This window comes from Sturnira hondurensis, unplaced genomic scaffold (genome assembly GCF_014824575.4).
Source record: "Sturnira hondurensis isolate 20B ecotype Veracruz unplaced genomic scaffold, ASM1482457v3 Scaffold0009314, whole genome shotgun sequence".
NCBI lineage: Eukaryota > Metazoa > Chordata > Mammalia > Chiroptera > Phyllostomidae > Sturnira > Sturnira hondurensis.
The window spans coordinates 1,048,865-1,062,956 of NW_028081945.1; the positions used below are offsets into that span (position 1 = coordinate 1,048,865).

General features: G+C 39.7%; 1 protein-coding gene and 1 pseudogene across 6 annotated transcripts in view; one reads left to right on the forward strand and one right to left on the reverse strand.

Moving 5' to 3' along the window:
- The window catches only part of SRPK2 (SRSF protein kinase 2), a 253,160-nt gene that overhangs the window by 20,139 nt on the left and 218,929 nt on the right, over positions 1 to 14,092 (forward strand). The window lies entirely within an intron of this gene.
- On the reverse strand, positions 719 to 1,708 carry LOC118994429 (40S ribosomal protein SA-like; annotated as a pseudogene).

Sequence of the window (14,092 nt, forward strand, 5' to 3'; positions counted from 1 at the left end):
TAGGGAAGGAGGAAAAAAATGTAAGGAATTGGGGGAGAGGGAAAATAGTCAGATTTTGTTGAGTGTGAAATACTTGTGAGACACTCATATGGGGTTGTTGAGCTGGGGAGATTGGAGTCTGTGATTCAGATGAGAGATAGAGTCTGTCATACATGTAGGAGTTAGTTGTCTGCAGAAAGTTCATCATTGAAGCTGTGAGGATTAAGAGACAAAGACCACCCTGACCAGTATGGCTCAGTTGGCTGTGTGTTGTCCCACAAAGGGAAAGGTTGCCTGTTTGATCCCTGGTCTGGGCATGTGTCTGAGTTGTGGGTTCGGTCCCCAGTTGGGGTGCATATGAGAGAGAACCAGTTGATACTTCTCTTTCACATTGATGTTTCTCTCTTTCTTTCTCATCCTCCCTTCCCTTTTCTCTAAAAATAAGTAAATAAAATCCTAAAAAAAAAAACAGAGATAAGGTCCAAGGAGAAAACTTCAAGGATAACCTACGTTTTGAAGGGGCCAGGGGAGGAGTAGCAGAGAGAACTGAAGAGAACCACGTTATTAGTTCTTTCTCTGAAAGCGAATAAGGGGAGGGACAGTGTCCCCTTCTTTTAGATGAATGTTGTATGCAACAAAGGAGTAAATGAAGACTGGTTAAAAGGGACAAATTTTGTTGGGTAATGGAGTGGTCCCTCTTGAGAATTGTGTGTGTGTGTAAGAAGCTGTTTATTTTCCGTTATCCTTATTTCCATTCTCTTAAGAGTTTGTGGAAAACCAGCTTAAGATCACTCAGTGGTTGTTCCTACCCATTCCGTGGCCTGTGCAGTGGGGGCGCAGACCAGTCTCCAGTGGCAGGCTGAGCACCCCAGTCTTCAGTGGGAAACTGCTGAACAGACATAGAGGGCACCTGCGCCTTCAGACCGGTCAGCTACCTCAGGCTGTGTAGCAGTGAACTTGGGAGCTGGAGCTGTCCGTTCACCCTGAAATTCCTCCTTGGTCACAGTCTTGTCAGAAGTGACCTGCTCTTCCTTCTCAATCTCTTCAGGATTTCTGTAGCAGTAGAAATCAGACAGGACCTCCCATGGGTGTTCTAGGGAGATGGTACTGCGCATGTGCAGAACTTCCCGGACCAGCATCCACCACAACAGACCCGCTGAGTAATCCGCCTTGTTGTGGCAAAGGATGGCAATGTCCACATAGCCCAGATGAGAGTGTGTTACACAAAGCGATGGTAGGCAGGTTAACATTGGATGCCTCCATGAGAGGCTGGTGATCGGCCCTGGGATCGGTAACCACCAGAAGTCTCGGCTCCAGGAAGGCCTCCTGGACATGGTTAGTGAAGGTGCCAGGAGTGAAGCGCCGGCAGTGGGAGTGGCTCCAGTGGCGGCAGCAGACTTCGGCACAGCTCATTGGCCAGTGTTTCTGGACCACGTGACACTGACATCAATGGGGTTCTCAGTGGCAACAACAGGACAGGCTGCCAAGAAAACCTGTTGTGGGTTCTCTTCAGATTTATGATGTAGATGCCGTCACTTTTCCTTCGGTAGATGACCTGTTCCATTTGGAAGTCAGGGTTGTTGCTACTTAAGTGGGTTCCTGCAGAAGGAACTTGAGGACATCTTCCTCTTTCATTTGCAGGACATCGAGACCTCCAGACATTGTGAAAGTTTCCCGTTAAGTTATGTGGGAACTGAGAACAATGCTGTATGGGCCCCTCTCTGGGTAGCACAGAAAGGAGAGAATTGGGGATTTTTTGATGTGTGATTGTAAGTCTGGGGTAGGCTGCTAAAGAAAGGCAGATTAAAGAAATAAAGTAATTAATGGTGAAGATTTATTGAACCTTCATTGCTTGTTAGGCATCATGAAGTTCTGGACATGTTCTTCTAAATCCTAATAGTGACCCTAATAGTAAAGGTAAATGGAGAGAGTATTGTAAAATGGTGAAGATATTTAGAATGAAGTTATTATCTGTCTTATTATAGATGGCAAAACTGAAACTGAGAAATTGCCCTTTAGTCCAGGTCATACTGTTGCTGATTCTTTTAGATTTTATTTATTTATTTTTAGAGAGGGAAAGGGAGGAAAAAAGAGGGGGAGAAACATTCATTGGCTGCCTACCACATGCTCCAACCAGGGACCAGGCATGTGCCCTGCCTGGGAATTGAACTGGGTCCTTTTGGTGTGCAGACCTGTACTCAGTCCACTCAGCCTCACCTGCCAGGGCTTTTGAGCGTGTTTATTAAGCCTAACTGTGCCTCAGTTTCCTCATTTGTGTAACAGGATTAATTAAAATATCTCATGGGGTTACTGTGAGGATTAAATAAGAATTCATGTGATATACGTATTTAGCATAACAGCTGGACTATTAGGCCAGGTATTACTTAATAAATAATAACTAAGACTCTTTTCTTTCTGGTTGAGTCTATTCTGCTCTTTCTTTCTTGGGCTTCAGCCAGTATTTGGCTCCATACTTTCACATGGATATTTTTGAAGGATTCCTGTTTATGTGGAGTATTAAGGTGTGGATATACTTCAGTGGTGCTATTACTGCTGCCTTCCCTCCACCCCCATTACTTCATGGCAAGCTCAGATATGTTACTTTAAAGAAAACCTTTTGTTTTAAAAAATATATCACCCAACTGTGTAGAACTGGTTTGGTTAGAAAATATCTCAAACTATTCTGTATCAAATAGTGAATTACTATGTCAAGCAGTCATAGTCTCATTGATATTAATATGTGTCATTTGTATGGGATAATTTGAAAATGTTTTGGGTTTTCTAATTTTTTGTTTGAAGGAAAGTTTTCAATTGCAATGTAATTGTATTTTTTAATGAATAATAGAGATTTTGGGGATGTCTATTAGCAATAGTTTAGAGTTAATTGCAGGTTTTACTGTGTGACTTTTCCTAATAGTGCAAATGACATACATAAAACGTCTTAATTCTTATTGAAACAAGTTTGTTTTTATTGTGAAATATACACAAGGAAGACATTATTTTAACCATTTTTAAGTATACATACAGTTCATTGTCATTAAGTACATTCACGTTATTTTGCAATCATCACCACTATCTATCTCTAGAACTTTTCAATCCCAGATTCATATTCTGTACTATCAGACACCAGAGTTTTACTAAACATTTTCTTATGAGGCACTATTGTGAAAACAATTTGATTTTTAGTTTTTAAGATGACTGAGTTAAGATTTATTGCACTGCTACTTGTTATAGTTGAAAAGTACAAATTGATTGTATGTATTGTTAAAATACATTTGTAGTACATATCTTCGTGAAGGTTCCCAGATAATCTTATTTCATATAATATTTAAAAGAAAGCTTCAGTATTAGCAAAATATTATGGATTCCTTTTTGGAGATGATTGTAAATAATTTATGCATTAAGAGTTCTAAGTTTACTCTTTAAAAAGATTTGATTTATTTATTTTTAGAGAGAGGAAGGGAGGCAAAAAGAGAGGGAGAGAAATACTGATATGAGAGAGAGATATTTATTGGTTGCCTCTCACATGTGCCCTGACTGGGGACTGAACCTGCAACCCAGGCATGTACCCTTGACCGAGAATCAAACCAGCAACCCTTTCTATGGGATGACACCTAACCAACTGAGCCACACTGGTCAGGGCTTCAGTTCCCTTTTAAAAAACTTATATCAGGTTTGGTTCACAGCTGTCATCTACGAGAACTAATTTACACATACTTTTTTTTATTGTGGAAAATAAACACTACCTGAAATTTACCATGTTATTCATTTTAAATGTACAGTACAGTAGTGTTAACTATATGCACATTTTTAAAAGTATATTTTATTGATTATACCATTACAGTTGTCCCATTCCCCCCCTTCACTCCCCTCCACCCTGCACACCCCCTCCCCCACCATTCCCCCCCTTTAGTTTATGACTGTGTCTCAAATTATTTAGGTTATATATTTCTCCTACTACTCTTGCCCTCCCCCCTATCTATTTTCTACCTACCGTCTATGCTACTTATTTTCTGTACCTTCTCCCCACTTCTCCTCCTCCCACTTCCCTGTTGCTAACACTCTATGCGTTCTTCATTTCTATGGTTCCGCTCCTGATCTAGCTGTCCTCTTGGTTTGCTTTTGTTTTAGGTGTGGTTGTTAATAACTGTGAGTTTACTGTCCTTTCACTGTTCATATTTTTTATCTTCTTTCTCTTAGATAAGTCCCTTTAACATTTCATATACTAAGGGCTTGGTAATGATGAACTCCTTGAATTTGATCTTATCTGAGAAGCACTTTATCTGTGCTTCCATTCTAAATGAAAGCTTTGCTAGATAAAGCAATCTTGGATGTAGGTCTTTGGATTTCATGAGTTGGAATACTTCTTTCCAGCCTGTTCTTGCCTGTAAGGTCTATTTTGAGAAATCCGCTGACAGTCTGGTGGGAACTCCTTTGTAGGTGACTGTCCCCTTGTCTCTTGCTGCTTCTAGGATTCTCTCCATTTTAATCTGGCTAATGTAATTATGATGTGCCTTGGTGTGTTCCTTCTTGGGTCCAACTTCTTTGGCATTCTCTGAGCTTCCTGGATTTCCTGGAAGTCTATTTCCTTTGCCAGACTGGGGAAGTTCTCCTTTATTATTTGTTCAAATAAGTTTTCCACTCGTGGCTGTTTCTTTTCCCCTTCTGGTACCCCTATAATTCGGATGTTGGAACATTTAAAGATGCCCTCGAGATTTCTAAGCCTCTCCTCATTTTTTTGAATTCTTGTTTCTTCATTCTTTTCTGTTTGGTCATTTCTTCCTTCCTTCTGGTCCACTCCCTTGATTTGAGTCCCAGTTTCCTTTCCATCACTATTGGTTTCCTGTGCATTTCCCTTCATTTCAATTAGTTTAGCCTTCATATGTTCCTCTAATTTGTGGCTAAAATCAACCAGTTCTGTGAGCATGGTGATCACCAGTGTCTTGAATTGTGCATCTGAGAGGTTTGCTATTTCCTGGTCACTTAGAGTTATTGGCTCTGGGGCTTTGAGTTCTTTTTGAACCATATTTTGGACTGTTCGTGCCTGTTATGGATGAGGAGCAGAGCCCTAGGTGTTCACCAGGGCGGGGCAACTCAGTAGCTGGGTTGTGATGTTGTATGTGGGGGCGGGGTCAAAGAGGAGCAGTGGCGGTCCCCTCTGCTGCTTCCCACTGCTGGGGCCTGTGCGTCTCACTGTGCAAATGTGTGACCATGCCTTGGGCCCTCACTGGGTTTGCCACTGGGGCCTGCGTGGTCTGTCTCACTGCTCACTCCTTTGCTGGTCTTTCTGTGCGCGAATGTGTGACCGTGGTCCGCCTGCCGCCTTGGGCCCTCACTGGGTCTGCCAGTTGGTACCCCATGCCTATCCACGGCTACGTGGGCGCCTGGGGTTGGTGGATCTTTCCTGCCTGACCCTGCTCTGCTGCTCACTCCGCCCCTCTTACCAATCTGGTTGAACTTCGTTGTTGTTGGACTTCTGTGTAGTTCAATTTTCTGTTCTTTGGCTGAGTCTGTTTACTTAAACCTTTGTTGTATTCAAACTTGGTTGTGGGAGAAGGCACAGTGTTTCCACCTACGCCTCCATCTTGGCCGAAGTCTCTATATGCACATTTTAAAAAATCCCTCACCTGAGGACATGTTTTCATTGGTTTTAGAGAGAGAGAAAGTGGGGAGAGAGAGACATTAATGTGAAAGAGAAACATCGATTGGTTGCTTGCCAAATGTGCTTCAATGTGGGGTTGAACCCACAGCCTAGGCATGTGCCCTGACTGGGAATTGAACGGGCATCCTTTTGGCTCAAGGAACAATGCTCTAACCAACTGAGGAGCCATTCAGCCAGGACAGCACATTTTTGTGTAACACAATTCTAGAACTTTTTCATGTTACAAAACCAAAACTCTACACCTGTTTAACCCTAACTCCCTCTTTCCCCTTCTTTCTATCCTTGGCAAACCACTATTTACTTTCTAAGAGTGCCATAAAAAGTAAGCAGCAGAGCCCTGGATGGTGTGGCTCAGTTGCTTGGATAGCATCCTGAAAAGCAAAAAGTCATGGGTTTGATTCTCAGTCAGGGCATATGCAGCACTTATTGGAGTGCTTTCTACATGCCAGGTACTGGGCGGAGCTGATGGAGAGGAGTCATTTTCCACTTGAAAGAGTTATGTGATAATCAGAATGATGTTCAGAATTTTTCACTTTCTGGGACAATGAAATGTTGCAGTTGAGAATATTAAAGGCACAGTTAAGAGTGGTTTAAAGTTTAGTAAGAAGATTGAAATAGTAACCAATGATGAAAAATATTCATTTCTTCAATGTTGTAAAAATTTTTAAACCCTGTGTGAATCATCCCAGGAGGAAGTTCCCCCCGACCCCAGCTTATTTTTTTTTAAGATTTTATTTATTTGTCTTTTGAGAGGAAGGGAAGGAGAGAAGTATCAATGTATAGTTGCTTCTTGTGAGTGCCCTGCTGGGAACTGGCCTGCAACCCAGGCATGTGCCCCGACTGGGAATCGAACTGCGATCGTGTGGTTTGCAGTCCTGCGCTCAATCCACTGAGCTACACCAGCCAGGCCCCGACCCCAGCTTTTAACACAGTAAATATTTTTTAAGGTTTTATTTATTTTTAGAGAGAGGGGAATGGAGTTAGAAAGAGAGGGAGAGAAACATTGATCTGTTGCCTTTCCTACACATCCCATTTTTTAAGACTTAGGTACTGATAAAATATTGTGTTCATCTTAATTTTCATGTATTGTACCCACATTTACCATTTTGCAGCAGGGTTATTGAGAGCCACGTATCGTCAAAGGATCCTCACAGGCTTCTTCCCTCACCTCTCATTGCCTCCATGTGGTCTTTAGTTCATTAACTTGAGAAGCATTTTACCCTCAAGGTCACTTGAGAGCAGGTTTAGGCTTGGAGAAAGTGTTTTCAGGGCCCTTAGCAAAGGCTGGTTACACATTTAAAAAATGTCATTTGTATTTGGGCTTCAGAAAATGGGTTTATTCCCTAGCCTCTTTTTAGCTCTGTCTGCCTTTTCCTGTTCTGTGCTTTTATACCATTTTATTGTGTGTGTCCTTCTTTGTTGATTTGGAGCTTACCTGCTTTTCCACATCCAGGTCACATCTATAGCTGGGGTATGTGGGAGCTGTGTGGGAGGGTTAGGGAGAGTGTCTGCAGTTCCAGCCAATGAGAAGAGCAGTATGTGGAAAAAGGTATGGAGTCAAGGGAACAAGACGATTCACAAGTAATTTGGTAAGTCCAGAATTTAATGTCTTTGTGGGAAAGTGTTGGGAGATGAGAATAGGGTGCTAGGCAATATTTATATTATGAAAGATACTTTCTTATACAAGTGCATTTAAAATCTTACTACTTATAAGATTCATCTGGGCTAAAACTCTTTTGGCCGTACCCCCAGAGATTCAGAGTCCACATTCTGCTGAAGCTGGGGTGGGTGACTGTGGCTGGATTTATTGGTGTGGATGAGGTGAATGCAGGTTTTGGAAGGCCTTGATGTGTGGCTTGAGCATCAGTAATTTTAAGGTTCTTCATCAGGAAAGTGAATTTTCCAGAATGCATTGGAATGAGGAGAAATTTGAGGTAGTAAGGTAAGCTAAGAGGCTGTTACAGTACTATGAATTCAGCCTTATTTCAGAAATAATTTGAATTGGTGAGACTTCAGATTTTGGACAGTAGCAGTAGGAAAACAAAGAATTGGAAAATGGAAACAAAACTCCTGACACATGGGATAAAGAGTATGAAAAATGAGGAGCTATAAAATAAGTTGTGTTAAAGTATAGAATATGCAAAGTGATATTTGCATGAACAAAATTAAAGTTTGGTTTACTTTAGGAAAGAAGTAAATTTTACACATGATTTCCTTTTCACACTTCTTGAAATCTTTTCTCAATCTGATTTGTTAGTTTTACTGTTTTGTTGAATGGTTTTATTATTCTACTTTTATATACTACTACAAACCCTTTTGGAATTACATGAGATGTGATAAATGCACATCTTCTTTATTTGACATTCTAATAATGAAAGTGTTGGGAATGAACCCAAATTTCCAATTTTATTTTCATTTGCTTGTTTTCTTCATACTTTGTTTTTGGTTTGGATTTTTACTGTTGGTTGACATATAATTGACATACAGTAAACTGCACAAATTTGTTATGTTTCTGATGTGTGAATACACCTGTGAAACCATAACGGCAGTCTCGATTATAAACATTTCCATTACTCCCCCAAATTTTCTCCTGCCACTTTGTAATCCTTCCCTTCTGTCCTTTTATTTCCCAATCCAGTTTGTTGTACAACCACTGATGGTCTGTCGTGTAGCTTAGTTTGCATCTTCTGAAATTTATACAGTGGAGCCATACATTATGTCTCCTGTTGAGCCTTGCTTTTATTCAGCATAATTTTTTTTGAGATTTATCCATTATGTCAGTATTTTAATCCTTTTTCTTGTTGAGTGGGATCACATTGTATCAATATACCACAATTTGTTTATATTTGTTGATGAACCTTCATTTTTTATTTCTGGCTTTTGAGTGGTGCCCTGCTGGTGTGGCTCACTTGGAGCATTGTCCTATAAGCCTGGTCATGGGTTTGTTTCCCAGTCAGGGCACATAACCTAGGTTGCGGGTTCAGTTCCCAGTTGGGGCACCTGATAGAGGCAACCAATTGATCTTTCTCTCTTACATCAATGTTTCTCTCCCTCTCCTTCTCTCTAAAATTAATAAGCATGTCCTCAGGTGAGGATAAAAAAAAGCTGTAGTGAACATTTGTGTCTGTGTCTTTATATGGACATAGCTTTCATTGCTTTTGGGTAAATAGGTGTGGGATGGTTGGGTCATATAACAGATGTACTTTAATTTTTTTCCCGCAAGTGCCAAATGTTTCTTAGAGTGGCTGCACCATTTTTTCTCCCTGTCAGATATGTTTAAGAGTGTCATTTCCTTCATATCCCTGCCAACACTTGGCATGGCCTGTATTTAAAAAATTTTTTTGATGTTCTGATAGGTGTGTGGTCATATCTCATGGTGTAAATTTGCATTTTCTAATTAATGCTGCTGAGCATGTTTTCATGTTGATGGACCTTCAGCTTATTTGCTATCTTTAGATTTTCTTTGGGGCAGAATTCTTGTTTCAGTTTTTCAACAATTACTACAAATTGGGTTGTTTGCTTATTATTGAGCTTTGAGAATTCTCCATAATCTGGGTCAGTTGCGTGATTTACAAGTCCTGTATCAGTTGCGTGACTTACAAGCCATTCTATGGCTTGTCGTTTCATTTTCTTGATAATTTTTTGAAGAACAGAAGCTCTTATTTTGATGAAGTCCAGTTTACCAAAATTTTCTCTTATGCATATGCTTTTGGTATTCATTTTAAGCTATCTGTGCCTAACCCAGTCTCACAAAAATAGTGGTATGTTTTCTTCTGAGTGTTTATAGTTTTAGCTTTTAGTTTTTCCATTTTGAGCTAATTTTTGTGTATGAAACATATCAATTGTGGACCAAAGATAATTTTTTTAAACATGGGTGTCCAGTTTTCCACAACTTTTTTTTTCAGAACTTTTTTTTTTCTTTCACAAACCCTTGTGTTGAGGGCTGACTTTCAATAGATTGCAGCGAGGGAGCTGCTCTGCTATGTACGAAACCCCGACACAGAAGCAGGTCGTCTACTAATGGTTTAGCGCCAGGTTCCCCACGAACGTGTGGTGTTTGAAGAACTTTTTATAAAGAATACTATCCTTTCTTTATTGAATTGGTTTTTCACCGTGGTTGAAAATTGTGTTCTGTTTATGGACTTGACTCTTTTCTATTGATCTCTTTGTCTTTTTTTAAAAAATATATTTTATTGATTATACCATTACAGTTGTTCTATTCCCCCACTTCATTCCCCTCCACCCGCACACTCCCTCCCCCACCATCCTCTGCCCCTTAGTTTATAACCACATGTCTCAAATTCTTTAGATTCTATATTTCCCCTACTATTCTTGCCCTCCCCCTATTTTCTACCTACTTTCGCTATTTCTACCTACTCTATGCTATTTTCTGTGCCTTCTCCCCCCTTCTCCTCCTCCCACCCCCCTGTTTCTAACCCTCCATGTGTTCTTCATTTCTATGGTTCCACTCCTGATCTAGCTGTCCTCTTGGTTTGCTTTTGTTTTAGGTGTGATTGTTAATAACTGTGTGTTTGCTGTCCTTTCACTGATCTCTTTGTCTTGATGCCACACTGTTTTGATTATTGTAGCTTTAATGACTCTTGATGCCAGGTGGTATAAGTCTTTCATATTTGTCCTTTATCAAACTTTTTTTGTTTCTTTATTTTTATTTTATAATTCTAGGTTCTTTGTATTTTTCCATGAATTTTAGGATCGACTTGTCAGTTTTTACCAAAAAGTGCTTATTTTGATTAGGATTGTGTTGGATCCATAAAAAATTTGGAGAGAATAGAAATGTTAACAATATAGAGTTTTGGTCCTGGCACATGATATATTTCTACATTCATTTAAATTGTCTTTTGTTTCTTTCAGCAACATTTTGTAATTTTCAGTGTATAGGTCTTACGCATCTTTTGATAGATTTATCCCTAAGTATTTAATATTTTGGATATTGTTATTACTGGTGTCTGTTTTTTAATTTCTGTTTTTTATTTATTATAAATACAACTTACATAAATTGTGGTCATAATTGTAAATTCTAGAATTAAATTGGGATTTAAATAGTAACTTTGTGATTTTTTGTGTGACACAGATTGGGCAAAAATCACTCAGTCTCTGAACTTGTTTTCATCAGTAAAATGAATAATGATTATAGACAGTGTTTCTTGACTTTGGCACTGTAGATGCCAGTCGTAGCTGCTCGGCCTGAAAATGAAAAAGTCTTCAAACATAGTGAGATGTCCATGGGCATTGGGTGTGGCTGGTGAGGGGCATAAGAATCACCCCTAATGGGTTGAGAAGGCTGCGAGGGTTAATTTGATACCCGTGAGGTGTTTAGAGCAGTGGTCCGTGCCAGGCAGTAATCGAATGACACTGTGTCATTCATTCTTCAGGTTGTTGACTCTAAGTATGAATAAGCGTAGAAAGGATAGCCTTTGGAAAGAAATTATTTAATTATGTCTTAGAGTCCAGAGAAAGTTTAATAAAGAGATAATTCAGTTTGGGTACTTTATACAGTTTGGCAAGGTATGTCTAATTATATCTCTGGATGGCAATCAGAAAGAAATAAGGAAATGAAAGATTATTAAGAAATTGGACTGTAGTCTTCATATCTTTATGGTGCTCCCATATACATTTCAGCAATTATGTTCAAAGAAATCATTCCAAGGAAGCAAGATATTAGAATTATGTTCTATTAGAGCAGGTGATCTATTCATGTAATCTACCATATCAATAATCTAAAGAAGAAAAATAATATAATCATACCAATAAACGAAGATGATGGAGCCTGGAAGACATGATGGTACCAAGAAAAGGAGACCAGAGGAAGAGAAAAGGAAAGAATTACCAGGTAATACATGGTAGCTAACTGGATTGTTTACTGGACTGTGATTACATTTATGAAAGACCCTCCCCACCCTGGAAGTATTAGGGGAAACATATTTGAGGTGGTTGAGGTTCAAAAAACATGTGGAAATAGAAACCATCAAAGTCTGAGTTGCTGTTGTGACCGTAATTCCTGGCGATACCCACAGCCTGAAGGTGAGACTTGGGAAAACTTGTGTAATACATAGGAAGTTTTTCCGATATTAAGATTATACTTTTGTTATATATTTATTTCCACTTTTACTCCACATGAGTTCTTCCAATTGCTCTTTAAAAAATTACATTTTATTGTTTATGCTATTACAGTTCTTCCAAATTTTACTCCTTTATCCTCCTCTACCAACCTCCCCTCTTTCCTCTGGCAATCTCCACACCATTGTCCATCTTATTGGTCTTGCATATGTGTTCTTGCTACTTTCCCCATGACTATTCTGCAACTACCAGTTTGTACTTCTTAATCCCTTCACCTTTTTCATACATCCCCCTGGACTCCCTTTTCATTGGACAACCGTCAAAACATTCTCTGTATCTTATGATTCTGTTCCTGCTCTGCTTATTTGTTTATTCTATTTTTAGACTCAATTTTTAAAAAATATGCCAATGACTTTATATCATCAGAATATATCCAGGCTTAGTTATTTGCTTTCAACATTTTACATTTCCTGACACTGGATAATTCTCTGCCATTTTGATTGAGTTTTTTAAAAAGATATTATTTATTTATTTTTAGACAGGGGAAGGGAGGGAGAAAGAGAGGGAGAGAAACATCAATGTATGGTTGCCTCTTGTGCACCCCCTACTGGAGAACTGGCCTGCAACCCAGGCATGTGCCCTGACTGGGAATCAAACTGGTGACCCTTTGGTTCACAGGCTGGCACTCAGTCCATTGAGCCACACCAGCCAGGGCTGATTCAGTTGTTGACAGATATATATTTATTTCCATTTTTATTGTTTATATTTTTAATCTTATTCTTTTTAAAGAAGACCCTTTAACATTTCATGTAATACTGGTTTACTGGTCATGAACTCCTTTTGCTTTTCCTTATTTGGGAAGCTCTTTCTCTGTCCTTTGATTCTAAATGATAGCTTTGCTCTGTAATCTTGGTTGTAGGTCCTTGCTTTTCATGACTTTGAATATGAATATTTCTTGCCAATCCTTTCTAGCCTGCAAAGTTTCTTTTGAGAAATCAGCTGACAAGTCTTATGGTGGATCCCTTGTAAGTAACAAACTGCCTTTCTCTTGTTGCTAAGATTCTCTCTTTGTATTTAACCTTTTGGCCTTTTAGTTATGATGTGTCTTTGAGTAGGCGTCTTTGGGTCCATTTTGTTTGGGACTGTGCTTCCTGGACTTGTATGTTTATTTCTTTTACCAAGTCAGGGAAGTTTTCTGTCATTACTTTTTCAAGTAGGTTTCTAATTTCTTGCTCTTTCTCTTCTCCTTCTGGCACCTTTATGATGTGAATGCTGTTATGTTTGAAGTTGTTCCAGAGGCTTCTTACATACACTATCTTCATTTTTAAAATTCTTTCCTCTTTTTGCTATTCTGATTGGTTGTTTCTTGCTTCCTTATGTTCCAAATCACTGATATAATTCTCAGTTTCATCCACTCTACTATTGATTCCCTATAAATTGTTCTTTTATTTCATTTAGTGTATTTTTCATTTTGACTGGATCTTTTTTATGTTGTTGAAGTTCTCACTAAGTTCCTTGAGCATCCTTTAACCAGTGTTTTGAACTCTTCATCTGATAGGTTGCTCATCTCCATTTTCTTTAGTTCTTTTTCTACTGTTTTGTTCTTTCATTTGGGGCATGTTTCTTTGTCTCCTAGTTTTGGTAGCCTCCCTGTGTTTGTTTTTATGCATTAGATAGAGCTGCTACATCTTCCAGCCTTGATAGAGTGGCTTAATGTAGTAGGTGCCCTATAGGGTCCAGTGGCACAGCCTCTTCTGTTATCTAAGTTAGATACTGAAGGTGCAACTCCTGTGTGCACCCTCCTCTCGCAGTTGAGCCTTCATTGCTGTTGGCACATCCAAGGTCAGCCACACTGCCTGTGTTCTGTTAGGGGTCACACAGTATTAGCTACAAAGCCATCTGCAGATGGTTGTGCTGGGATTGTTCTGGGTTTGGAAATCAGCTGACAAGTCTTATGGGGGATCCCTTGTAGGTAAGGAACTGCCTTTCTCTTGCCCAGGAGAGGCTAAGCTGTGAACTGAGGCTGAGTGCTGCTAGTCCCAGGCCTGGGGCACTTAAGTGAGAGAGACAGGGCTCATGGAAATTAAGTGCCTCTTGTTTTGAGGGAATTTAGGAAAATCAGAAGCATGGGCCAAGACAAGCCATTTGTATGGAAAAACCACAAGAAACAGCTTGGGTTGAAAGTTGGGATGGGTAGGGCGTCAGGGTAGGACCTGGCCTTAGGGAATCACCAGGGTGGGGCAAACAGTGTGAGGTAGGTTGTGAAGACTCAGATATGGCGCCTGCCTGCTAGCCATGTGGGAGGAGAGCTCAGAAAAAGAACAGTGGTCTCTGTCTGCCTTTCTGTCTGGGAGAAAGCTGACCCCAAGCTCT